Source organism: Mirounga angustirostris, unplaced genomic scaffold (genome assembly GCF_029215605.1).
Source record: "Mirounga angustirostris isolate CCGP_5_RB_7025 unplaced genomic scaffold, mMirAng1.0.hap1 SCAF_8, whole genome shotgun sequence".
NCBI classification, from domain to species: Eukaryota; Metazoa; Chordata; class Mammalia; order Carnivora; family Phocidae; genus Mirounga; species Mirounga angustirostris.
In genome coordinates this window covers 32,210,579-32,234,025 of record NW_026991716.1, presented here as the reverse complement: position 1 = coordinate 32,234,025, position 23,447 = coordinate 32,210,579, and the positions used below count along the sequence as shown (strand labels likewise).

Sequence of the window (23,447 nt, the reverse complement as noted above, 5' to 3'; positions counted from 1 at the left end):
GGGGAGGGACAGAGAGAGGAGAAGCAGACTTCCCACTAAGCAGGGAGCCTGATGTGGGGCTCAATCCCAGGACCCTGGGGTCATGACCTGAGCTCAAGGCAGATGCTTAACTGACTGAGCCACCCAGGCACCCCCAATTTACCCATTTTAAGTATGCAACTCAGTGGTCTTTAGTACATTCACAGATATATGCAACTATCACACAACCTTAGAACATTTTTATCACCTCAAAAAGAAACCCTGTACCCTCTCCCTATGATCTTCCTATCCTTCCTTCCCCTACACTCCCAGTCCTTAGCAGTCACCAGTCTACTTCCAGTCTTCTGTCTTCTCTGTTCTGGACATCTTATATGAATGGAATCATTTCATACGTAGTCTTTTGTGATTAGCTTTCTTAACTTAGTGTAACGTCTTTGAGGATCATCTATATCGTATCTTTAACCAGAAGCCATTTTTAATGGCTAAATAATATTCCATTGTATGGATGTACCACATTTTTGTTTATCTGTTCATCAGTTGACAGACATTTGGGTGGTTTTGACCATCAGTTGCTAGACCTTTTGGCTATTATGAATGATGGTAATATATATATTGGTGTACAAGTATCTGTTTGAGTCCCTGTTTTCAGTTCTTTTGGGTATATATCTAGGAGTCAAATTGCTGGGTCATATGCTAATTAGATGTTTAACATTTTAGGAAGTGCCAAGCTATTTTCCATAGAACTTGTATTATTTTACATTCCCACTGGCAATGCACAAGGCTTCCAATTTCTCCACCTGCTCACCAATGCTTAGTACCCTTGTTGAAAATCAGTTGACCACAGATGTGTGGGTTTATTTCTGGACTCTCAATTCTCTTTCATTGATCTAAATGTCTATCCTTGTACCAGTACCAAGTATTAGTTACTGTTGCTTTGTAATACATTTTGAAATCAGGAAATGTGAGTCCTTCTTATTTTTCTATTTACTTATTTTTTTTTAAGTAAGCTCCACACCCAATGCGGGGCTTGAACTTACAACCCCAAGATCATGCGGGGCTTGAACTTACAACCCCAAGATCAAGAGTCACATGCCCTACCGACTGAACCAGCTAGGTGCTCCTTGTTCTTCTTTTTATTTATTTGTTTGTTTATTATGTATTTATTTTTAAAGATTTTATTTTAAAATAATCTCTATACCCAACATGGGGCTCAAACTCCAAACCCTGAAAACAAGAGTTACATGCTCTACTGACTGAACCAACCAAGGACCCCTTGTTTTTCTTTTTCTTTTTTTTTTTTTTTTAAAGATTTTATTTATTTATTTGACAGAGAGAGACACAGTGAGAGAGGGAATACAAGCAGGAGGAGTGGGAGAGGGAAAAGCAGGCTTCCCCGCTGAGCAAGGAGCCCGATGCGGGGCTCGATCCCAGGACCCTGGGATCATGACCTGAGCCGAAGGCAGACGCTCAACGACTGAGCCACCCAGGCGCCCCTCTTTTTCTTTTTTAAAAAATATTTATCTATTTATGAGAGAGAGAGAGAAAGGATGTGGGTGGAGGGACATGGGGAGAGGGAGAGAGAAGCAGACTCCCCACTGAGTGGGGGAGCCTGGCTCAGGGCTCGATCCCACAACCCCGAGATCACAACTGGAACCGAAATCAAGAGTTGGACACTCAACTGATTGAGCCACCCAGGCACCCCATTTTTCTGTTTAAATACTGTTTTGGCTATTCTGGGTCCCTTGTATTTCTGTATGAATTTTAGAATCAACTTGTTGATTTCTATAAAGAAGTCAGATGGGACTCTGATGGGATTGCATTGAATTTGTAGATAATTTAGGAAGTATTCCCATCTTAACAATGTTAAATCTTTTGATGCATGGACATAGAATGTCTTTCTGATTATACAGGTCTTCTTTAATTTCTTTCAACAATGTTTTGTAGCTTTCAGAGTATAATTTTGGCACTTCTTTTGTTAAATTTATTCTTAAGTATTTTATTATTACTATTTAAGATTTTATTAATTAATTTATTTATTTTAAATTTTTTAAAATTTTATCTATTTGAGAGAGAGAGAGAGAGAGAGAGCACTAGCAGGGGGAGGGGTAGAGGGAGAGGGAGAAGCAGGCTCCCCGCTGAGCAGGGCCCCCAATGTGGGGCTCAATCCCAGGGCCCCGAGTTCATGACCTGAGCCAAAGGCAGACGCCCAACCAACTGAGCCACCCAGACTCCCCAAGATTTTATTTTTAAGTAATCTCTATAACCAACATGGGGCTGGAACTAATGACCCCAAGATCAAGAGTCGCATGCTCTACCAGGACTGAGCCAGCCAGGCGCCCCAGTGTTGTATTCTTTTTTATGCTATTATAAGTGAAATTTTTTCTTAATTTCATTTTTGCATTGTTCACTGGAAGTGTATAGAAATATAATTGATTTTTATTACTGATCTTGTTTCCTAAAAACTTGCTGAATTCACTTATTATTTTTTTAAGTAAGCTCTACACCCAATGTGGGGCTCAAACTCACAACCCCAAGATCAAGAGTCACATATTCTACTGACTGAGCCAGCCAGGTGCCCCTGAATTCACTTATTAGTTCTAACAGTTTTTAAGTGGATTCCTTAGTATTTTCTTTTTTTTTTTTGTCTTTATTTTTTCTTTTAAAAAAAGATTATTTATTTATTTATTTATTTGAGAGAGAGAGAACGAGTGTGAGAGTGTGAGCTAGGGGAGGGGGAGAGGGAGAGAAGCAGACTCCCCGCTGAGCACAGAGCCCAACACAGAGCTCTATCTCAGGACCTTGAGACCATGACCTGAGCTGAAATCAAGAGTCGGACACTTAACGGACTGAGCCATCCAGGCACCCCTCTTTAGTATTTTCTATACACAAGATCATGTCATCTGTGAGTAGATGTAGTAGTTTTATTTCTTCCTTTCCAATCTGGATGCCTTTTACTTTGTATTTATTGCTTAATCATCTGGCTAAAACCCCCAATACAATATTAAATAGAAGTAGCAAGAGTAGACATCCGTGTCTTGTTCCTTGTCTTTTTCTTGGAGAGGATTATCTAGTCTTTCACCATTAAGCATGGTATTAGTTGTGGGTTTTTCACCAATGCTTTTTATCAGCTTGGGAATGGCTGCCTGGCTTTGTAAATAAAGTTTTATTGGAACACAGACATTCCATTCATTCATGTATGGTCTATGGCTAATTTGAACTATAATGACAGAGTTGAGTAGTTGTAACAGAGACCATATGGCCTGCAAATCTAAAATATTTACCATCTGGCCCTTTAAGAAAAAGTCCACTGACATCTGTTTTAAACTGCTAAATTTTGGGAGAGTTTGCTGTGAAACAATGTATAACTAAAACAACTCCCAGTCTTTTGACTAGAACCTAAAAGAACTGCAACATTGGGTAAGGAGGAACCATAAATAGACAAACCCTCCCACAGACTGTTGTCCAGCTTCAGGTCATCTGGGAAAAATCAAAAGCCCTGAAACTGACACTAGCTTGCTAGTGTCCCCAAATGCTTGCAGAAACAATGGAAATCCTTTTGGGAGGAAGATATTGTTATTGTGGCCTCAAATGATTTTTCAAATACAATGTCCAAAATATAACCAGGTACATGAGGAGATAAAACAACATGAGGAAGAACCAGTAGTAAAAACTGACAATTGAAGCAGACCCACAGGGTCTCTAGATTGAAATTAACAGATACAAGCCATAAAACAACTACACTTTCTCTTTTTAAGGAGAGGAAAGCTGAGACTTGAAAATTATAGCAAGTCACAAAGAGATATAAGAAGTGACATAGCAGATCTGAAAGACTCAAATAGAAATTTTAGAACTAAAAAAAAAAAAACCAAACCAAAAAGCAAATTAAGAGCTTGATGGATGGGGTTAAAAGGAGAATTTTTTTTATTTTAATTTTAATTAATTTATTTTTTAAGATTTTATTTATTTATTTGACAGAGAGAGAGACAGTGAGAGAGGGAACACAAACGGGGAATGGGAGAGGGAGAAGCAGGCTCCTTGCTGAGCAGGAAGTCCGATGAGGGGCTCCATCCCAGGACCCTGGGATCTTGACCTGAGCCGAAGGCAGATCCTTAATGACTGAGCCACCCAGGTGCCCCGAGAATTTTTTTTTTTTTTTAAAGTAGACTCCACGCTCAATGTGGGGCTTGAACTCATGATCCTGAGATCAAGAATTTTATGTCAGGCGCCCCAAGAGAATTTTTTAAAAAGCTGAAGACAGAATTAGTGAAGTGAAAAACAGTCACAAGAAACTTTTAGAACAAGGCATTGAAGGACAAAAGATAGAAAAAATAAATAAAAGAAAGGGATGTAGTGAGAAGGTCTAATAGGTATTTCAACCGGGGGCTCAGAAGGAAAGAAGTACAGAAACAGTGAACATACAATGGCTGAATTTCTTTTAAAATTAATGAAAAATTATGCAGATGTGATAAGCAGCCATGAAATGACATATATTCACTCCACTATGTGTTCTGACTCTTAAAACAGTGCATCCTTGGGGTGTCTGGCTGGCTCAGTCCCTAGAGCATATGACTCTTGATCACAGGGTCATAAGTTCAAGCCCCATGTTGGGTGTAGAGCTTACAACCCCTAGTATATCCTTCCTGTACAAATCTGCCTTTGAAAGGATTCTGAAACGAGCATAAAGGTAGCTCCATAGCTGATGGAATAGGGCTTGTGTGGGCTGAGTTCAAATATAAGCTTTGCCACTCCCTGGTGTGCTACCTGTAGAAGGTTGCCAAACTTCAGTTTTCTCGGCTAATAAATAGGACTACAGGCCTACCCCACATTGTCATTGTGAGAATCAAGTGATACAGCGCACGTGAATAAACCTAGTGAACGCTAAGTCCTTTAAAAATGAGATATGGTTTGAGCAGGATCACAACATTCCCAGGGGCACTAACAGTGACAGGTAGGACTGGCTACAAAATTTGCAGGTCCCAGCGCAAAATGAAAATGCAATCCTGAAAAATTATTAAGAATTTCAAGACAGTGACAGCAGAGCATGAAACCAAGCTCAGGTCACACCCCCCTGAAGCCAGCCTTGGTAACAGGCCCTGCAAAGAACCGCTCTGTGCATTAGGAAAGGGCTGTCCGTCCCACACCCAGGTGTCTGCAGCCATAGCCCACGTTATCTTTGAGTTCTGAAGGGCAGCAGTGTTTGGGGAAATTGCAAGCACACGTGTTTCCAAATGCCAAGGAGGGCAAGTGCAGTGACCGGAGTGGTTTTCTGAGAGAGTGGGTGGGGCCAGCCAGGCTGCCATCAGAACTGTGGAACTGACTGTTCCCCACAGACTCTGGCCTAGAAAAAAAAAGCCTGCAGCTGTATCTACAGGGCCTGTTGTTGTTTGCTGCGGTGTGTTACAACACAGCCTGGCAGCCTCCAGGACCTTTCTGTCTTCCTCCTGGAAGAGCCTGGTCCCAGAGCATGTGACATGACCACACAGCCCTGCAGATTTGCCCATATTGCTCCTCGCTGTTCCCTCAATTACCAGGCTTTTCCAGGTCTGTGTGCTTTTTGCTCACGCCATCCTCTGCAGTCTGGGAATCCCCTTCCTTCCTCTTCCACATCCCTCCATCTGGCAAACACCATCTTTGAAGACTCCATCTTTTAGGACTCAGCTCTAGTGTCACCTCTTCAATGATGCCTTTCCTGTCTTTCCCAGGAAGAGCCAATTGTTCCTTCCTTGGAGCTGTCCACTGTATCCCAAGTGGTACTGACAGGTAATGTGGATGTTACTATCTCCTTGGCTAAAGCCGTCAAGGGCTGGGACAGTGTCTTCTCACCTACGTTTACTCTGCACACAGTTCTTGCTATTAGATTTTTTTTTAAAATTATTTGAGAGAGTGCATGCGCATGAGCAGGAGGAGGAGGAGGAGGAGGAGAGGAACAAGCAGACTCTGTGCTGAGCCCAGAGCCTGAGAGGGGGCTCAATCTCACAACCCTGAGATCATGACCTGAACCAAAACCAAGAGTCCCACACTTAACCGAGCCACCCAGGCGCCCCTATTAGTAGATTCTTAGTCAATTGGTGTTGGAAACTTTTAGAACAAATCATTGAAGGATAAAAGGTTGGGTTTGGATTTAATTACCAATGTGTTGTTGAATTAATGTATGGATAAATTGTTGCAGTGCCATCTGGTAAAAAGGGAAACTTTTGGCATTAAGTCAGGGCCCTTGCCCTTGAGGAGGTTTCAGTGTTGGTTCTATTTGTCCTTTCTGCAGGCACTACCTCCTGAAGGTGGGGATGATGATTTGTTGAAGAGGCTCTTCATAAATACCTAAATGACCAACATGACATAAGGCAGAAAGCAGATTTGGAGATAAGAGATGTGGTTTCTGATCTGGTTATGAGACATCAGGTTTCCAAAGGTGACTATTAAGTTCCATACCTATGGGACTTTAGGTTTGTTTCCTCAAAAGTGAGGGGATTGAGTTAGTTATCCCCTAAAGCCTAGGTGCAGCCTGCTCAAGTCCCTCTCCTGAATCTCTATGAGGAACTACTCAGGGGCAGCCAGCCTTCTGGCTGGAGGAGTTTGGCCACTCCTGAATCGGAGTTTGCTCAGCAGGTCTACCCTTTGCGGATGACAGGGGTGGGGTGGGAAAGGGGGATCAGAAAACACAAACATTTTTTTAAGGCCCTTTGGCGTTTCAGTTGCCTCCTATCTCATGCTTGAAAGGCAGAAAGTCATGGCCAAGCACGGTCTTCACAGTCACTTAGTGTCCATGGGAAATGCTACGTGCTAAATTCATTCTCAAGGGGTGCCTAGGTGGCTCAGTCGTTAAGCATCTGCCTTCGGCTCAGGTCATGATCTCAGGGTCCTGGGATCGAGCCCCGTGTTGGGCTCCCTGCTCAGTGGGGAGCCTGCTTCTCCCCCTCCCACTCCCCCTGCTTGTGTTCCCTCTCTCGCTGTGTCTCTCTCTGTCAAATAAATAAATCTTTAAATTCATTCTCAAGATGGGATTTCCCGGGGCGCCTGGGTGGCTCAGTTGGTTAAGCGACTGCCTTCGGCTTAGGTCATGATCCTGGAGTCCCTGGATCGAGTCCCGCATCAGGCTCCCTGCTCGGCAGGGAGTCTGCTTCTCCCTCTGACCCTCCTCCCTCTCATGCTGTCTCTCATTCTCTCTGTCTCAAATAAATAAATAAAATCTTAAAAAAAAAAAAAGATGGGATTTCCCCAGGCTCAACTGGGCATTTTTGACTTCCTGGCGCTAACCTAGTCTGCTTACCTGACACAAACAGTCGGGCCTACCCTACTCCATCCTCTGACGGCTGGGTAAACAGACCGGAGGGCAGAGTTTTCAGAGATACGATTCAGATGTGAAATCAACTAGCTTGTTTAGGCATGAGTTTCTCTGGAGGTGAGAGATGGTGTGAGGGGGCGTCGGTCAGTTTCCTCCATCCCTTCCCTCCGGCCCCACAAAGGCCAAGGGCCAGACACGTGGGCTGGCGTGGAGAGGCGGAGTTTACACTAAGGCGGAGGTGCAAATGGGCGGGGGCGGGGTCTCATTTGCATGGACGGCGCGCGGCCACCAATCCGGACAGGCGGAGAGACAGCCCGCGCGCCTTTTGGGGGCGGACTGACAGCCCCGGGGCCCTATGGAAGGCGGGTCCTGCGGCCGGCGGGGGCGGGACCGCGCCGGGCGCTGCCCGGGGGATTCGGGCCGGTTCGCGGGCGCTGCCAGTCTCGGGCGGCGGCGTCCAGCGCGCGGACGGCCTGCTGGGCGGGCTGGGGGCTGAGTGGCGCGCGGGTGAGGCAGAGAGAGACGGGGCCGAGGAGCAACCACGGCGACAGGTACCGGCGCCATGGCCGCAGGGATGGGGCGGGCGGCCGCGGCGCCCCGGGAACCGAATTCCCTCCTTTGCGGTCCGGGGGCCGCCGCGCTGCTTCGGCGCCCCCTCACGCACGGTTCCCCAGCCCCCCGAGCGGTGCTTCGGGGCGAGCGGTGCCGGGGAAGCCTCGAGGCGAGCGCGCTGGATGCCCCTAGCCCAACTGCGGGGCCCCTGTGCGCCCTGCCGGCCCTCGGGGCCGGTGCTCCCTACGGGAGGCGCGGACTCGGGCGGCCGCGAGAGCCGCTCCCCGCCCCCGCCGCACTCCCCCTTGCGGAGGCGAGGCCGGTCGCGCCCGCTCGTGCTCACCCGGCTTTTGTTTCCCGCCCGAGGTGACAGGTCCCGGCTCCGGCTCCCGTCGGCGGTCCCCGACTCGCCCGAGGCCCGGCGCCTGTGACCGCGACCGCCCGGAGCAGGCTGCGGGACCCGCCGAGAGCCGGGCGGCGCGTGAGCAGCAGCTGCCGCGGGCGGGAGAGAAACTTCGCCTTCTGGGGCCCGGGCGGCGGGCGAAGTGAGCCGGGGTGAGCCGTGCGCCGGGACGCCGCGGGCGTGATGGAGCCGCGCACACCTGGCGGGGCCGGTGGCGGGCGAGGATAACGGAGTGTCCCACTGCTGCGCTCCTCGCTTTCGGTTTGCGCTCCCCGGGCGGTGGGTGTGGATGCGTGTTCTCCGCCTTCACCTGCCGCCATGGGACAAGTGACTGGGATACAGCATCCCGGTTCTCGGCCGTTCTTGGAGGGTGCCAGTGCAGCGCCGTTCTAACAGGTGATTATTCTCGCGCCAGGTGAAAAGCCCGTTAAAACTTGATTTAGGGCTCATTATTCGGTTCACTCCTAGAACGTTAGAACTCCTTCCACTGATGTCTGAAAAGGTGTGCTCGCGACAGTATAGGAGTCAAATCCAGTACTGATTTAAAAACAACAACAATTTGAGGGGTCAGCGTGTAGATTAATTGCCTTCTTTCCGTGGACGAGCCTGGAGGAACATTGTAGTCTTACTTTAAAAAATCGGTTTCTGCAGTGGTGGCGAAAGCATGGTAAGGTACAAAGTTAGTAAATGGGGAATGCAGAACTCTAGATATCCTTCAGTGTGGCTCAGGACAGCGTGTACAGCGTTTGGCCGCCATTCAGTGAATTCTGCATGAAGTAGTTTGAGCTCGTGGTTTTGGATTTACTTTTCAGGGGTATGTTTTCCAGTGGAATAAGGCTTAGCATTGAATGGGAGCTTTCTTTGCCTCGCTGAGGGTAGACAGGAGTGTTTATTTTCATTGTCTTACCATTTTGTTAGATTGTGGACAAGGGAAAAGTTAAGGCATATTTCAGTTAAGTATTTTTAATAGTCTATGGAATTCTGCCCCCCCCCCCCGAGGGTTTTTACTTTAGAGAATTAAAGTAAGTAGCTGTTTCTCTTGGTGTTTGAATCAAAATTCAAGGATACACTTGAAAAATTTTTTATTCTTTTTGGGAAATCTTTATTTGTCATACTTTCACTTACCATTTTCTCTTCGTCTCTCTCCCAACTGACCTCTACTTAATCTACAATTATGGCCCTGACCAATGTAGGGCATCTACAGAAAAAATACATTTAAAAATAATATATAACAACTATTTTTAAAATGTAGTTTATACATATTTAAATTTATTTGTAACACTTGATTTAGCTTAATTTTTTTCTAATGTGTCTTTTATATCCATTGGGGATGATTTATGTTTAACAGAAGTGTAACTTCTTAGGAACAAAGTTATAATTTTGATTTAATTATGCTACTTTAGTAGTATTTCACTGAATTGTGATTTTACTATTTACCTAGCTAATTAGTAACACCATTTAAAGCTGAACCCTTTAACCAATAGGCTAGTTGTGACTGGGATTTTTAAAAACAAAATCAAAGATGGTCTTTAGAAAATGTTTTATATCTCTAAAAACAACAGGCTTAAATGTTATGAGGTCTTTGTCTTTCCAACATTTAACAAAACATATTTTTCTGAATCTTTAATTTTTTTAGTTGTAATTTTAGGTGAATTTCTTTTTTTAAAACATAATTTTAATCAGTTCAACATGAAAAACTTAAAATACTGGATTAGGCAACTAATTAAATCTTCAATTTTCTGTTTATTCTTGGATTCGAAAAGAACACATATTTTGGATTATTTAGTTTCTTAAAGGTTTCTTAGAATGACTCAGTCTAGAGAAGAAAGAACATCCTCTTTCTGTAGCTATAGAAGAAGTTATTGCTATTAAAGCTGAGTTGTCTTTTTGATGCTCAGGGTAGATTGGTTGAACAGTGACTCGTCCTGTAGAGTGGGTTTTATTCTGTATAAATAGTTGTAAGGAATCTTGTAAGTCTGGGGCTCCTCATCGTTTTGGATGAGTTAAGTAATTGTTCTTTAAAGTCTATAGGAATATATTAGTTTTAACTACTATGTGTAATTTACTATGTATAATAAATATTATAATCTTTATCCTAAGGTAATGTTTAAATATACCACATGATAAATTTATATTTCATAGTTTTATTTACACAAAAGCATATTTTAGGGACTTTATAAAAATGTCTTTTTTTTTTTTTTTAAGATTTTATTTATTTATTTGACAGAGAGAGTGAGAGAGCACAAGCAGGGGGAGCAGTAGAAGGAGAGGGAGAAGCAGGCTTCCCGCTGAGCAAGGAGCCCGATGCGGGGCTCCATCCCAGGGCCCTGGGATCATGCACTGAGCCGAAGGCAGACGCTTAACCATCTGAGCCACCCAGGCGCCCCTAAAAATGTCTTTTAATTAAAAACCCATTTTCAAATTCTGTTTTTAGATATTTTACTGGGTTTTTTTGTCCACTTTAACTTGTGGTAGACCATATCATAAAATTATCAACCACATTTCAGTTTCAAAATTAAGCATAAGTTGAATTCTCACATCTACATGGTAAACATTGTGTGTTTAAGTCGTTTATCCTCAGGTGTGGTTCCTTTTGAGTTTGGGGGTAGGCAAATACTTTTGAATGAATAAAGCCACAAAAAACAAGGGCATTTATTAAAATAGCTAATTTAAGGATAAATCAGATGACACTTTTAGACATGAATATGGCTTTGATAGTAATATGCATGTTATACCCAAGGATATCTCTGTACAGGCCTTTACTATAATTTTTCACAATTCCTAAAGAAAAAAATCTGTACATATATATTTTTAAAGATTTTATTTATTCGTGAGAGAGAGGGGCAGAGGGAGAAGCAGGCTCCCCACGGAACAGGGAGCCGGACTGGGACTCAATCCCAGGACCCTGGGATCATGACCAGAGCCGAAGGCAGATTCTTAACTGACTGAGCCACCCAGGCACCCCAAGAAAAAAATCTATATTGTACATATTTTGGCACACCAAATTCTCTAATTATTTAATACTGAACAACTAAATATGGACATTTTATGATGCTGAAACTATTTGAACTTTTATTTATTTATTTATTTATTTTTTAAAGATTTTATTTATTTATTTGAGACAGAGAGAATGAGAGACAGAGAGCATGAGAGGGAGGAGGGTCAGAGGGAGAAGCAGACTCCCTGCCGAGCAGGGAGCCTGATGCGGGACTCGATCCCAGGACTCCAGGATCATGACCTGAGCCGAAGGCAGTCGCCTAACCAACTGAGCCACCCAGGCGCCCCTGAACTTTTATTTTTTTAAATCTTTTTTAAGAATTTATTTTTTTTTTAGTAATCTGTACACTCAATGTGGTGCTCGAACCCACAACCTGGAGATCAAGAGTCACATGCCTCACCGACAGAGCCAGCCAGGCATCCTGAAACTATTTGAACTTTTTAACCTAGCTGATTAATAATTAGATTTTGGTTTGTTGTACATTTCTGAATTTTCTACAGTGCATTTTTTTTTTTTTTAATGATCTCTGGCCAGTTTTATTAAAGAAAAATTTTGCATGATTTACTTTTTACCAGTCTTTTCTGGCATGCTCCTAATGCTATCAGAATCGCCTGGATCAGTGATAACCAGTGTGCATACTCTGTAGTATTTTCCACATGCTGTGCCCAGTTCAATATTATTGCCACTTTAGTGATGGACACCAGTTTTGGCCAATGTGACATAGTACTCTATTTCAAATTTCCTCAAGGCAGGCAGTTGTTGGCTAGGATGACCAGTTTTGCTTGGCCGTGTACCCCATCATGTACTGTCCACTTACATTGAGTTGGAGCCTAGAGATAATTGACTCCAGTGACTTTCTTCTGTGCAGCCACCATCTTCTTGCCTTAGGTGCGGGACAGTCCCCAACAAAGAGCAGTTGCCAAGATGGCCAAGGAGGGAGAAAGAATCTATAGTACATTTTTAACTTCCGATAATATGTCCCCAAAGTGTAAAGAAAATTAAATCTACACACATAGGAGATTGGTTGTTGGTATGAAAGTAACTATTAATTTAAAAACAGTAGCCACTGAAGTGTGATTTAACTTGCAAAAAAGATACATACCAAGTAAAAGACTCTCTGTCAAAAGAGCCTGTTATAGGCCTTATGCACCCTGTAACTAATCTGTAAAACAGGTTACTAAGGATATTTTAGCAATATTTGAAACACTAAAATTCAAGTACTCAAAATAACTTGTATCTCACAGTTTGTTATGAAAAGAATTGGTCTGTACTCAGCTGAAACTTAAACATGTAAGACTATAATCCTTAAATGGAACAAGTTAATTTTATGCTCAATTTAGTATTCTAGTCTTTTGGAAAACATCTAGTTAATGAGAGTGAAGGACCACCAGAGGGAGTATGGGGTCTGCACATTTGCTGTATCTGTTTCCTACTCTTGGTCTGGAAGAAAAACATTTTAAAAATAAGAAGATTGTAATTCTCTAAAACAGGAAAAAGATAATGAAAGTTGGGGGTTGTAGCTGTTTAGAGCTGTGTCGTTTTTGTAACAGTTAATCGAGGCTGTTTTCTTGTTCTTTTAGAAAATGGTACAATTATTAGAAAAATAAAAATGATGTATTTTCAGAGTGAGTAATGGGTTAAGTAAATAATTACACATCTGCGAAAGTTAGGGAACATCCAAATGCTAAGAATGTTTTTTAAGATTAAAAATATAGTACATTAGAATTGTGTGTTCTTGAAGTTGCTCATTTGGGGGGAGGAGGAATAAAAGATGAACAAAGATAGAGCACCTTTAGAAGAGGGTTGTTTCCTCCTTTTCTAGTTGCAAACCCTTCCTAAAGCAAGCAATGGTAAATTTCTAGAACCATTTGTATCATTCTGCCTCCATCTTGGCAATTTATAGGTGATGTTAAATGAAGAGCCACTTCTAGTCCCCTGAAAAGGATCATCTGATTATCAAAAGCAGGGTTGGGAATTTCAAATTGATCTCTTCAAAAATCAGATTTGTATGTATGTTTCTTAATGTTACTACCTCTGGAAATTAAAGAATCTCCTCTACTTTCAGCTGAAAATTACACAGTGGAATTTCAAAGTCAAGATGTGTTTGTCATAGACTTAATGCTGCAGTAAATTACTTTTGGGGATGGAGAAAACATCCTAGAGATTGAGTCCTTTTCAGAATATAGTCTCAATGAAGATGGAATGGTCTTTACCCATGTTAAGTATTAGCCAATGGATTATTTCCCTATTTAACTTTTTTAAAAAGCAAGACAATAAGATAAAAACTTGTAATTTTAGCACATATTTTGGGTTTTATCCCTGGAATAAAAAATTATTATGTAGTGGAGGTAACATTTAATGTTTTGAAGTTCTAGTTTGGGGAGGGAATTTGTTATGAGAAGAAGGTATTTCATTGAAGCAGAACAGGGTAACTTATATGGAGAGAAATCTGCTTCTCTTTTAAATTATTCTTAGGTTAAAACATAATACTTATTAAGAAAAATTAAACGGACAGCTTTCCCATCTTAGATTTATTTTCACTCTGAACTTTATAAGTTTTTAAAAAATATCTTTGTTAGTTCCAGGTGAACTTCTCAGAATCTATTCATTTACACACACACACACATAGATAAAATATTTTTTTTGTATTTTATATAACTATATATTTTTGCTATATGTGCAATCAGTCCATCTGTCTATACTATATGACTTTACAGGCTTATTTATATGTGGGAACCCTCCCCTTTTTAAATGAAATCTTACTGTTTTAAGGGGAATGAAGTACACGTTCACAAAAAGATTGATGTAAAATGTTCATAGCAGTTTTTTTCACAATAGGAATGAACTGCTGCTTCACACAACATAAATGAATCTCAGAAATGTTATTCAGAGCAAGAGAAGCCAGGCACAAGTATGTACAAATGATGCCATTTATGAAAAATATAAGAACAGGCAAAACTTGGGGCGCCTAGGTGGCTCAGTCGTTAAGCATCTGCCTTTGGCTCAGGTCATGATCCCAGGGTCCTGGGATCGAGCCCCACATCGGGCTCCCTGCTCCGTGGGAAGCCTGCTTCTCCCTCTCCCACTCTGCCAGCTTGTGTTCCCTCTCTCGCTGTGTCTCTCTCTGTCAAAAAATAAATAAAAATCTTAAAAAAAAAAAAAAAGAACAGGCAAAACTTTAGGTGTGGTGATAGAAATCAGGACAGTGGTTTCTGGGTAAGGGTTGTGGTTGACTGGAAGGGGCAAAAGGGAACTTTCTGGGGGAGATAGAAGTATTCTGTAGCTTGACTTGGGTAATAGTAATTCAAGTGTACATTGGTTGGGTAACTTTTTATTTTCATAAAATTTTTAACTTACAGAAAAGTTGCAAGACCTAGTACAAGGAACATCCAGATTCACCAGTTGTTGGTGTATGCGCTTGTTCAAACTTACTGAGCTGACTACTTAAGATCTGGGCATTTTACGGTATGTAATTTTTACTTTAATGAGGAAAACTACAACAATTTGTTGAAGAGGACAATGATCTTGTTATCTGCAAAAAGTGAAATACCTGAATTCAGACTTCAGTATTTCCATAATGATGGAGAAAAAGAGAATTGTTGACAGTCTCTTTTGTCTTTACATATATGTATTTATGCTGCTTCTCTCTGAAGTTTCCTGGTGACATATTTTGTTAGAAGAAATAAGATTCTGAAAATGATTCAAGGCAGAACTGCCAGCAAGGAAACCCTGCTTGATTTTGTTATCCTATCCACGTCACATAGGGAATGAGACTGATAGCTAGCAATAGCTTTCTGGGAATTGAAGGTGGTGATTATTCCTGTTAGAAGAGTTGCACACCTACAGTGTGCTATGTTTTGCACAGACATGTATAGTTTTTATTGTCTTGGAACTTACAGATGAAGAAGAGGTAAACAAGTCTAGTTATCATTTTTTGGGTGGTGCTATTTATCATAGGGAGGAAAGATATGTGCTTGTAAACCACATATACTATTCTTGTTTATCAGTGAGTGGTAAATCTAAGCAGTCAGTTTATTCTCTATTAGTTGCAGTACTGTCATAGTCTAGTAGAGTGATATGATTTAAATTATATCCATTTAAATCCTAGCTTAAACTATTATTGTTAAAAACATTCAACTTTCCTCCTCTACTCATTAGTTTATATAACTTTAAATATATGGGGTTTTTTTTGCATTTTAGGGTTAGGTATAATTTATGGATATTGGTTTTGTTTTTAAATCTTTTTCCTTTTTTTTTGCATCTCCATAAAAAAGTTGTTTATTTGATTATTTACTAGAGTGTAAGATGTTTGAAATAATACTACAGCTAATCAGCACATTCAACAAATTAATCATTGATACTGGGGATAAATGTTTATTTTGCCTTTACTAACCAAAACCGTATGTTTATATGGACTATATATTTTCTTCAACAAAAATTATAAGTTCATTGAAGAGAAAAATAACAAATGTCCAACGTCAACCAACACGGATAAGAGGATTTTTTTCCATTTAATGAACATACTTATATTCCTCTAAAATGACACAGGATCTTTTCTCCCTTTCATACACATTAAATTTCATTGGTCTATTGAGAATGAATAAAACATTATTTGAAAAGATTTTGTACCTCTGAAACAAATAATACATTATATGTTTAAAAAAAAAAAAGAATAGCAGGAAGGGAAGAATGAAGGGGAAATCGGAGGGGGAGAAGAACCATGGGAGACTATGGACTCTGAGAAACAAACAGGGTTCTAGAGGGGAGGGGGGTGAGGGCATGGGTTAGCCTGGTGATGGGTATTGAAGAGGGCATGTACTGAATGGAGCACTGGGTGTTATACGCAAACAGTGAATCATGGAACACTACATCAAAAACTAATGATGTAATGTATGGTGATTAACATAACATAATTAAAAAAAAAAGAAAAGATTTTGCCTGTTAGAATTTTGTTATGAGCTGTCAAGTCTTAACTACAGATAGAATTTTTTTTAAAGATTGATTGATTGATTGATTGATTTGTCAGAGGGAGAGGGAAAGAGAGAAGGAGAGAGCACAAGCAGGGGGAGCAGCAGACAGAGGGAGAAGCAGGCTCCCCGCTGAGCAGGGAGCCTGGTGCAGAACTTGATCCCAGGATCCTGAGATCATGACCTGAACTGAAGGCAGATGCTTAACCGACTGAGCCACCCAGGCGTCCCCAGATAGATTTTTTAAGATATCTGGGGTGCCCAGGTGCCTCAGTCGGTCAAGCATCTGACACTTGATTTTTGGCTCAGGTCATGATCTCAGGGTAATGAGGTCGAGCCCCACCTTGGGCTCCGCTGGGGGTGGAGCCTGCTTGGGATTCTCTCCCCCACCCCTTTCCGGCCCCTCCCCCAACTTGTGCTCAAGCACTCTCAAAAAAAAAAAAAAAGGAATTTTTAAAATATCCGCAGGTAGGCTTTTTAAAGATTTTTTTATTATGGAAGTTTTAAGCTACACAGAACTGGGGAGACTAGTATGAACTTCCATAGACCTGTTCTCCAGATTTATTAATTATCAGCATTTTGGTTAATGTACTTTTAAGTTCTCACCACTATTGTAAAATAGTAGTAGTATTGGTGCATCAGATTTTTCTCTCCATTTTTTCCAAAAGTTTTGTTACAAATAGAGAAACTTCAGAAGACTTTGGACAAATAGTAGTTATGAAGCTGTTTTAATCCTTAGCTTTTTTCTGTCAATTCATAGCCTGAGAAAAAAAATTAATTTTTTAGCTTTTCATTTAGAACAAAGCAGTCCAAATATTCCATATCTGTATGATAAGTATTATTCATCTGGAAGGTTAGGTTATTTTCAAAGTGTATTATCCGAGGAATGCTGTTGTTTTAAATGTTTTTCCATAACCACCTCTTTCTCTAAAAACTTAATCATTACTCTGCTTTCTAGACCACAAATCTGTATCTTCTGTCTAAACTTGAGGCCCAAATTTTCACCTATGTCTTGAAACTAAATATGTTTAAATACCATCTCTGTAGCAGCTGCACACCAGGACCCCCTCACCTCCCCTTCCCTCACCTCCCCTTCCCTCACCTCCCCTTCCCTCCCCCCCCAGCTGAAAAGCTCTTCCCAGTTTTCCTCTTCAGCTGTTAAAAACTTCATTAATCTTGTTGGTCATTTTTTTTTTTTAAGATTTTATTTATTTATTTGACAGAGGGAGACACAGCGAGAGAGGAAACACAAGCAGGGGGAGTGGGAGAGGGAGAAGCAGGCTTCCCGCCGAGCAGGGAGCCTGATGCGGGGCTCGATCCCAGGACCCTGGGATCATGACCTGAGCCGAAGGCAGATGCTTAACGACTGAGCCACCCAGGTGCCCCTCTTGTTGGTCATTTTTACTCTTACTTCCTAAGCTCATTGAGTCACTAAAACAGTTTGTTTCTAACTTTACAATGATTCTTTTTATCTTTTTGTCCTTTTCATTTTCAGTACAATAATTCTAATTTGGTTAACATGTTAAAACAGGAGATTATACCTAATCTATAATGAACTTCATATATGTGAAAAGTAAGCTATGTTCCTAAGGTAAACTAAGGCATTTTCTTCCCTTCCAGAAAACTTCAGTCAGCCTTCTATAGGCCAAGACATCATTTTTAAGGCCTAGGTGTTCACTGTATTTAAACTAAGGTTCTATATAAGACTTCAAAACCACTCAGCTCAGATAACCTGGAGTACAGTGGCTGGCAGGGCCCACAGTTTATCAAGGAGGGGCAGTGTGTAAGCAGCAAACTTCATTAGACCATAGAAATGGCCCAGGATGAGTTCCTTCCAGCCCAGAATATCTTGAAGTGCTTTGCAGTGGAGGAAATTCTATGTGTATATAACACATTTTCAGGACTTCCTGCTGTTTTTAAGGCGAAACGTACCAGTCTATGGGTTTACCTTAAAACTTATCCCTCTTGCCATATTTCCTGGCCAAGATAGTTCCTGTCTAAAAGCCACCTTTGCTGAAAGTGACATGATACTCTCTTCATTTCTTTTCTTTACAGGCTCCTGGAATTGACGTTTGTCAGAAAGATAGGAGCCTATGGTTAGTTAAGAGGATATAAAATAGAAACGGGAAAAAAAGATATATCCATTATTTTTCCCACTAGCTGTCATCCAGCCTCCAGGGGTCTTGAGTCTGATTCCTTTCCAAATGTATTGTAGTTTATCAACTTGGCTTGCTTTTGGTCAGCTTCCGGAGATCTTTTTTCTTTCTGCCTTTCTGGGAAATGTTTGAATCTCCTCCTGGTGAGAATCAGGACCCAATTTGAGATTACTGACTTTGGGAATAAAAGAATAAAATTCTGTATTGCTTTACATAATCCAGAATATCTGGTTATTTTCTTCTGAGGGAATTAGGAATAATATGTGGATTCTGAGATGCTTATGCAGAAACTAATTTAATAGTTATTAAGAGTGGAAAATGGAGTAGTAAAATACATTTCTAGGAACCCTAGTCTGGTAGGAGTAGACATTGGGGTGAGATTCAGTAGCTATACGATCTTGGGCAAATTAAAATCAACCTTCTGAGCCTTATTTTAATTGTAAAATGAGTGGGTTGGATTAGGTAGTATTTTAAGGTTTCTTTGCAGCTTTGAAATTCTAAAATGAATGGTTTCTCAGGAAAAAACTCCTCTAATTTATATACTGTTTCTAGCAAGTGATTTTTCAGTTGTTTTATATTTTTTTTTATTTCCTTTAGACGTTAGGAAAAGGAATAAAGGAGTCAGAATTCCTAAAATGGACTAGATTTTAGTGTTATTTATCTACGTTTCTCCACTGAATTTATGCTGGACTCTTACTTTCTACCTTCTCTTTGTGTCCATTTTCTTTTACTGCTTTTTCTTTCCTTTACAGTGTGACTTTCATATCCCTCGTTTCACTGCATTTTGCTACTGCTTTTTTTCTAGCTGTTCTTCACTGCTCATATTTCATTATGGGCATGAACTTTATCAAATATACCCTTGAGTCTGAGCTATCACTAAATTAACTCTAGATATCCTAATGGTTGTTAGGATTAACGGAACCTTTCTACTCTATAATACAAAAGCTTAGAGAAGTCCAAGCATAAAGGGAGTGAGGGAGCCTGAAGGGAGAATGAGTGGTGTGGAAGAGAGTTTCCCAGGATTATTCTGATATTTTGATTTAAAATATAAGTTAAAATACTTAAGTCGATGATGGTGACTCTGCCAGTGATGGGAGGGTTTGGTCCCGAAGTCCTGCTCTGCTACAAGTTTCCTGAGGGCAGCAGCTGTACCTCTGGTCCTGAATCCTTAGTGTGCGGGGTCATGCTGCCAAGTAGGCACATGTTGAACTCATTTGTCATTAGGACTGATTCTTCAAGGTGTTCTGTGGTAGACTGCAGATTACGAGTGTAGTACAGTCTCTTAAGACCATCACTACCGCTGTGTGATATTGAACAACATATATAGCTTCTCTGAGCCTCGTTTCCTCACTTGCAATATTGAGGATGGGCAGTTGTGAGGATTAAAGGAGGCGGTACCTATGAAGGCACTTAGCCCAGAGCCTCCTATGTGTCTCCAGTAAACACTAAATGTCGTTAGAGTTTCATTAATAAGCACTTTTATGTTTCAGATACTAGGTTCTCTTAGGTTCTAAATAGTGTTGTTACAGAATAAATGAGGCAAAAGCCTGTTCTTAGAAAAGATAGAATATGTGCACAAAAGATAAATAACAACTAATGGTAAGTGGTAAATGAGTGGTTTACTTAAGGACTCAAGAGGCAGGAATAATTGCTAAGCAGCTAACTTCAGAAAGGTGGCAGAACTTGATCTGAACTTTGAGGCACTAGTTAGCAAGTTAAGAGGACAGGTTCCTTGGAGCCAGACTGCCCGTGTCGGAATCCTAGCTCTGCTGCTGTGTCATCCTAAGCAAGTTACTTGGCCTCCCTCCTAGGTTTGTTGAGAGAATTCAATGAGCTGATACATACCGAGCACTGAGAATGGTGCTTCAAACATGGTTAGTGCATGATAAATTATTAGTATAAGCTGAGAGAAGAGAGAATGCATTTCAGAAAGAACATTGAGTGATAATGAAGGGGAGGTATTCTAGGTTTGTTTGACATGATGAAGCCAGATTGGCTGAGGGGAATAACCTGTGGGAAAATAGTGATTATGTCGGGGCAGAATTATGAATGATCAAGCCAGGTATTATGAGATCTTTGTAGGTACTGGGGAGGATTTCTTGGGTTATTTGGGAGGCATTCTTGTGTGTTATAGATAATGTTTAAGTCTGTATCTCTGGCATTTCTCACTTTCTTTTCTGATTTCAGTATAACTGAAACTTGTATTCAAATTAATTTTGACAGTGAAACTCAGAATCTATCCTGAACCATTTGTCCATTTCTTTTTATAAACATGAGTTTTTGACTTTTTTTCTCTCCATATTCTAGTTGTTTACATTATCTTTATTCCTTTTCTCCAGATTTTTCTCTCTGTCCTCAGAAACCCCAGGCTAGTTCCTAAATCACTAAAGCCACAAAGTGGAAGGAGCCAGGGAGACAGAGGAAGGGAGGGAAATAACCTCTAGTCCAGCCATCTTGCCTTACAGTTGAGGACATTGAGGTCCAGAGGAAGTAAAGTCATATGTTCAAGATCCACAGCTAATAACTGAGCAGGCCTGCACCTTTTAGAGCTAAACTAGGGCTGTTTTTTACTGTCATGCCTAGTGTGATTCTCAGCCATCTGGGTGGAAATTACAGTAGTACTACTGATAAATTTTTCTTTTTTTAAAGATTTTATTTATTTGACAGAGAGAGACAAAGCGAGAGAGGGAACACAAGCAGGGGGAGTGGGAGAGGGAGAAGCAGGCCCCCCGTGGAGCAGGGAGCCGGATTCCGGGCTCGATCCCAGGACACTGGTCATGACCTGAGCCGAAGGCAGACGCTTAACGACTGAGCCACCCAGGAGCCCAATTTTTCTACTATTACTATTAAAAACCAAGATAAAAAATAATTTTACCCCCAGGAAAAAATGGGATAGTAGTTCACTTCTTAATGAGAAGCCCATGATTACATTCTTGGATGAGCATTCTTTTTTTCCTTTTTTTTTGTTAGCATTACTATTCTTAAAGTAATATTTGAAACCAAGACTGCAAAATCTGCCTTAAGGAGAAAAGGGTTTCTTTCTTTCATTTTTAGAGTTGTAAATTACAGATATAATAGTGTTGTGATCATAAATAGCTTTCTCAAAAAAAAGTGGGCTTTTTGTTTCTATCATTTTACAGATTGATGTGCTGGTAAGAGTAGCATGAAGAGTTGGGAGCTGTTGTACTTTTACCTCACAGCTTCTAACCCTATACTTCTATTACAGTAGGCTCTTAAGTTTACATCTTCTCTAGCCTCTGACATTTTAGTATATGCCACACATCATGGTGAGAAACTTATTTAAACATTGTTCTTCGGGTGCCTGGGTGGCTCAGTCGGTTAAGCATCTGCCTTTGGCTCAGGTCATGGTCCCAGGGTCCTGGGATTGAGCCCTGCTTCGCATCGGGCTCCCTGCTCAGCAGGGGAGTCTGCTTATCCGCCTCTGCCTGCTCATGCTCTCTCTCACTCACTCACTCTCTTTCAAATAAATAAATAAAATCTTAAAAAAATATATTGTTTTCTTTTACACTGTTTTCCTGTGTAGATGCAGTGTGGTGGAAGATCTATAAAGCCATAAGCTTAGTTTCTGATCACTCTAAAGGCTCTGTAAATACTCCCTTTTTACAGAGTAATTTTTTCTCATATATAAATAATGTCTGTTCCTAGCCATCAAATAAATCATTATCACACTATTTTTTTTCCCTTGAAGTGTATTGTTTTAACTTTGGCAAGATGGCTTTCCTGTATTTGGAAAATTTGCATGGTGTACTTTTTAGTCACTTTAAGCATAATTTTATCATGAAATCATTTTGTACCTGGTAATAATGTTCTATATTCTTTCCCATGATTACAGAAAGAAAAAGGCATGGGTTACATAAAGATGCCCCCAGCAACCTCTGCTTATCCTGCTATATTCCTTCAAAGAAAGTAGGCTTCTGGGCTAGATCCATTTTTACTGAAATACTAACTTTTCTTTATCATTTTCAAATACTGTGAAGTTGAATTGTATAATCCACAAGTGTATACAAAAATTTTTTTCCATGTCCTCAAAGCTTTGTATCAGATCACTTACTTATATTTCCCATGGTTTGGTTTCTTTTTTCCTGTCTTCATTTTTTTGAAGGGGGAAGGCATTTTTTTCGTCTCTTATGATCTGCAACTTGTTTTGTATTTGGAGGATTCTTTAGGTAGCAGCCCTGCAGTTCTTATACATTGAGACTGTTGGTTTTGTAACATTCTTATATCAGTAATATGATTTATATTTCCATTTTTATAAATTATTGAATTCCTGTTATTGCTATGTTAACTGTCATGTACCATTTATATGCACTGTAGTTATGTTTGGTCATATTAAGTTCATCCACTATTGTCAAAGTGGAAATACCATGGCTGGGGTGTGTTTATGTATTGCCTCTAGAGTTGTAGCCATTGACGAACAGGAAACTGAAAGCTAAAAGTTCAGGAAATGTATTGAGACTGTGGAAAAAACATATATAATACTTAACTGCTGAAATCCATGGACATTTGAAGACTAAAACGTTTATATATGAGTTTAGTTAAAGATGAGTATTGTGGATTCTTATAACAATGCTGTCAGATAAGCATCTAATATGGTAATAGATGTAGTATGTGCATTGTAGGCCAGGAAAGTTGTGCAATGCTAGAGAAAAATGCAACAGAGTATTATATGTGTTCAACTATATGCTTTCAAGAAATAAAACAGCTGGCACACCCATCACATTCTTCAAGAATGTCATATTTTCAGAGACTTGCAGTTTTGGTTTTAGTTTAGTTTTTGGGAAGGGGAGGTCTCCATGTTACAAGGTAGCCCATTTTACTCTTAGGAAGTTCTGATGGCTTAAGTTTTATTTTCTCATTTTGAATTGAACTTTGTTTCCCTATAATTTATTAATATATTCTGTAGTTTTCTTAGTGTTGAAAATAATCAAAATTACTTAAAAAGTTAAATGTATGGAAGTTGGTTTTTTTTTTTTTTTCCCAGGTATTGTGGCATTTTAGGTGCCTCATAAAATACTATGCATAGGAACCTTTATTTTTGAACTTACTTTTTAAATTTTTGTCAGAGGAGATGTGATTAATGTATATGCCT

At 40.5% G+C, this 23,447-nt stretch overlaps 1 protein-coding gene and 1 pseudogene across 9 annotated transcripts in view; one reads left to right on the top strand and one right to left on the bottom strand.

The window, feature by feature from the left end:
- Window positions 1-7,674: 7,674 nt before the first annotated feature.
- The window catches only part of FKBP5 (FKBP prolyl isomerase 5), a 117,312-nt gene continuing 101,539 nt past the window's right edge, over window positions 7,675-23,447 (top strand). For 2 of the 9 annotated variants that reach the window (XM_054505831.2, XM_064597522.1), the window contains exons 1-4: window positions 7,698-7,812; window positions 8,180-8,612; window positions 14,053-14,125; window positions 14,574-14,679. The gene's annotated coding sequence lies outside the window, so the exon portion shown is untranslated. Of the gene's footprint in view, window positions 7,813-8,179; window positions 8,613-14,052; window positions 14,126-14,573; window positions 14,680-23,447 lie in introns of all 9 variants that reach the window. The other 7 variants (XM_045866771.3, XM_045866773.3, XM_045866772.3 and 4 more) reach the window with 5 other exon arrangements.
- LOC123837268 (large ribosomal subunit protein eL30-like) lies at window positions 11,719-12,172 on the bottom strand (annotated as a pseudogene).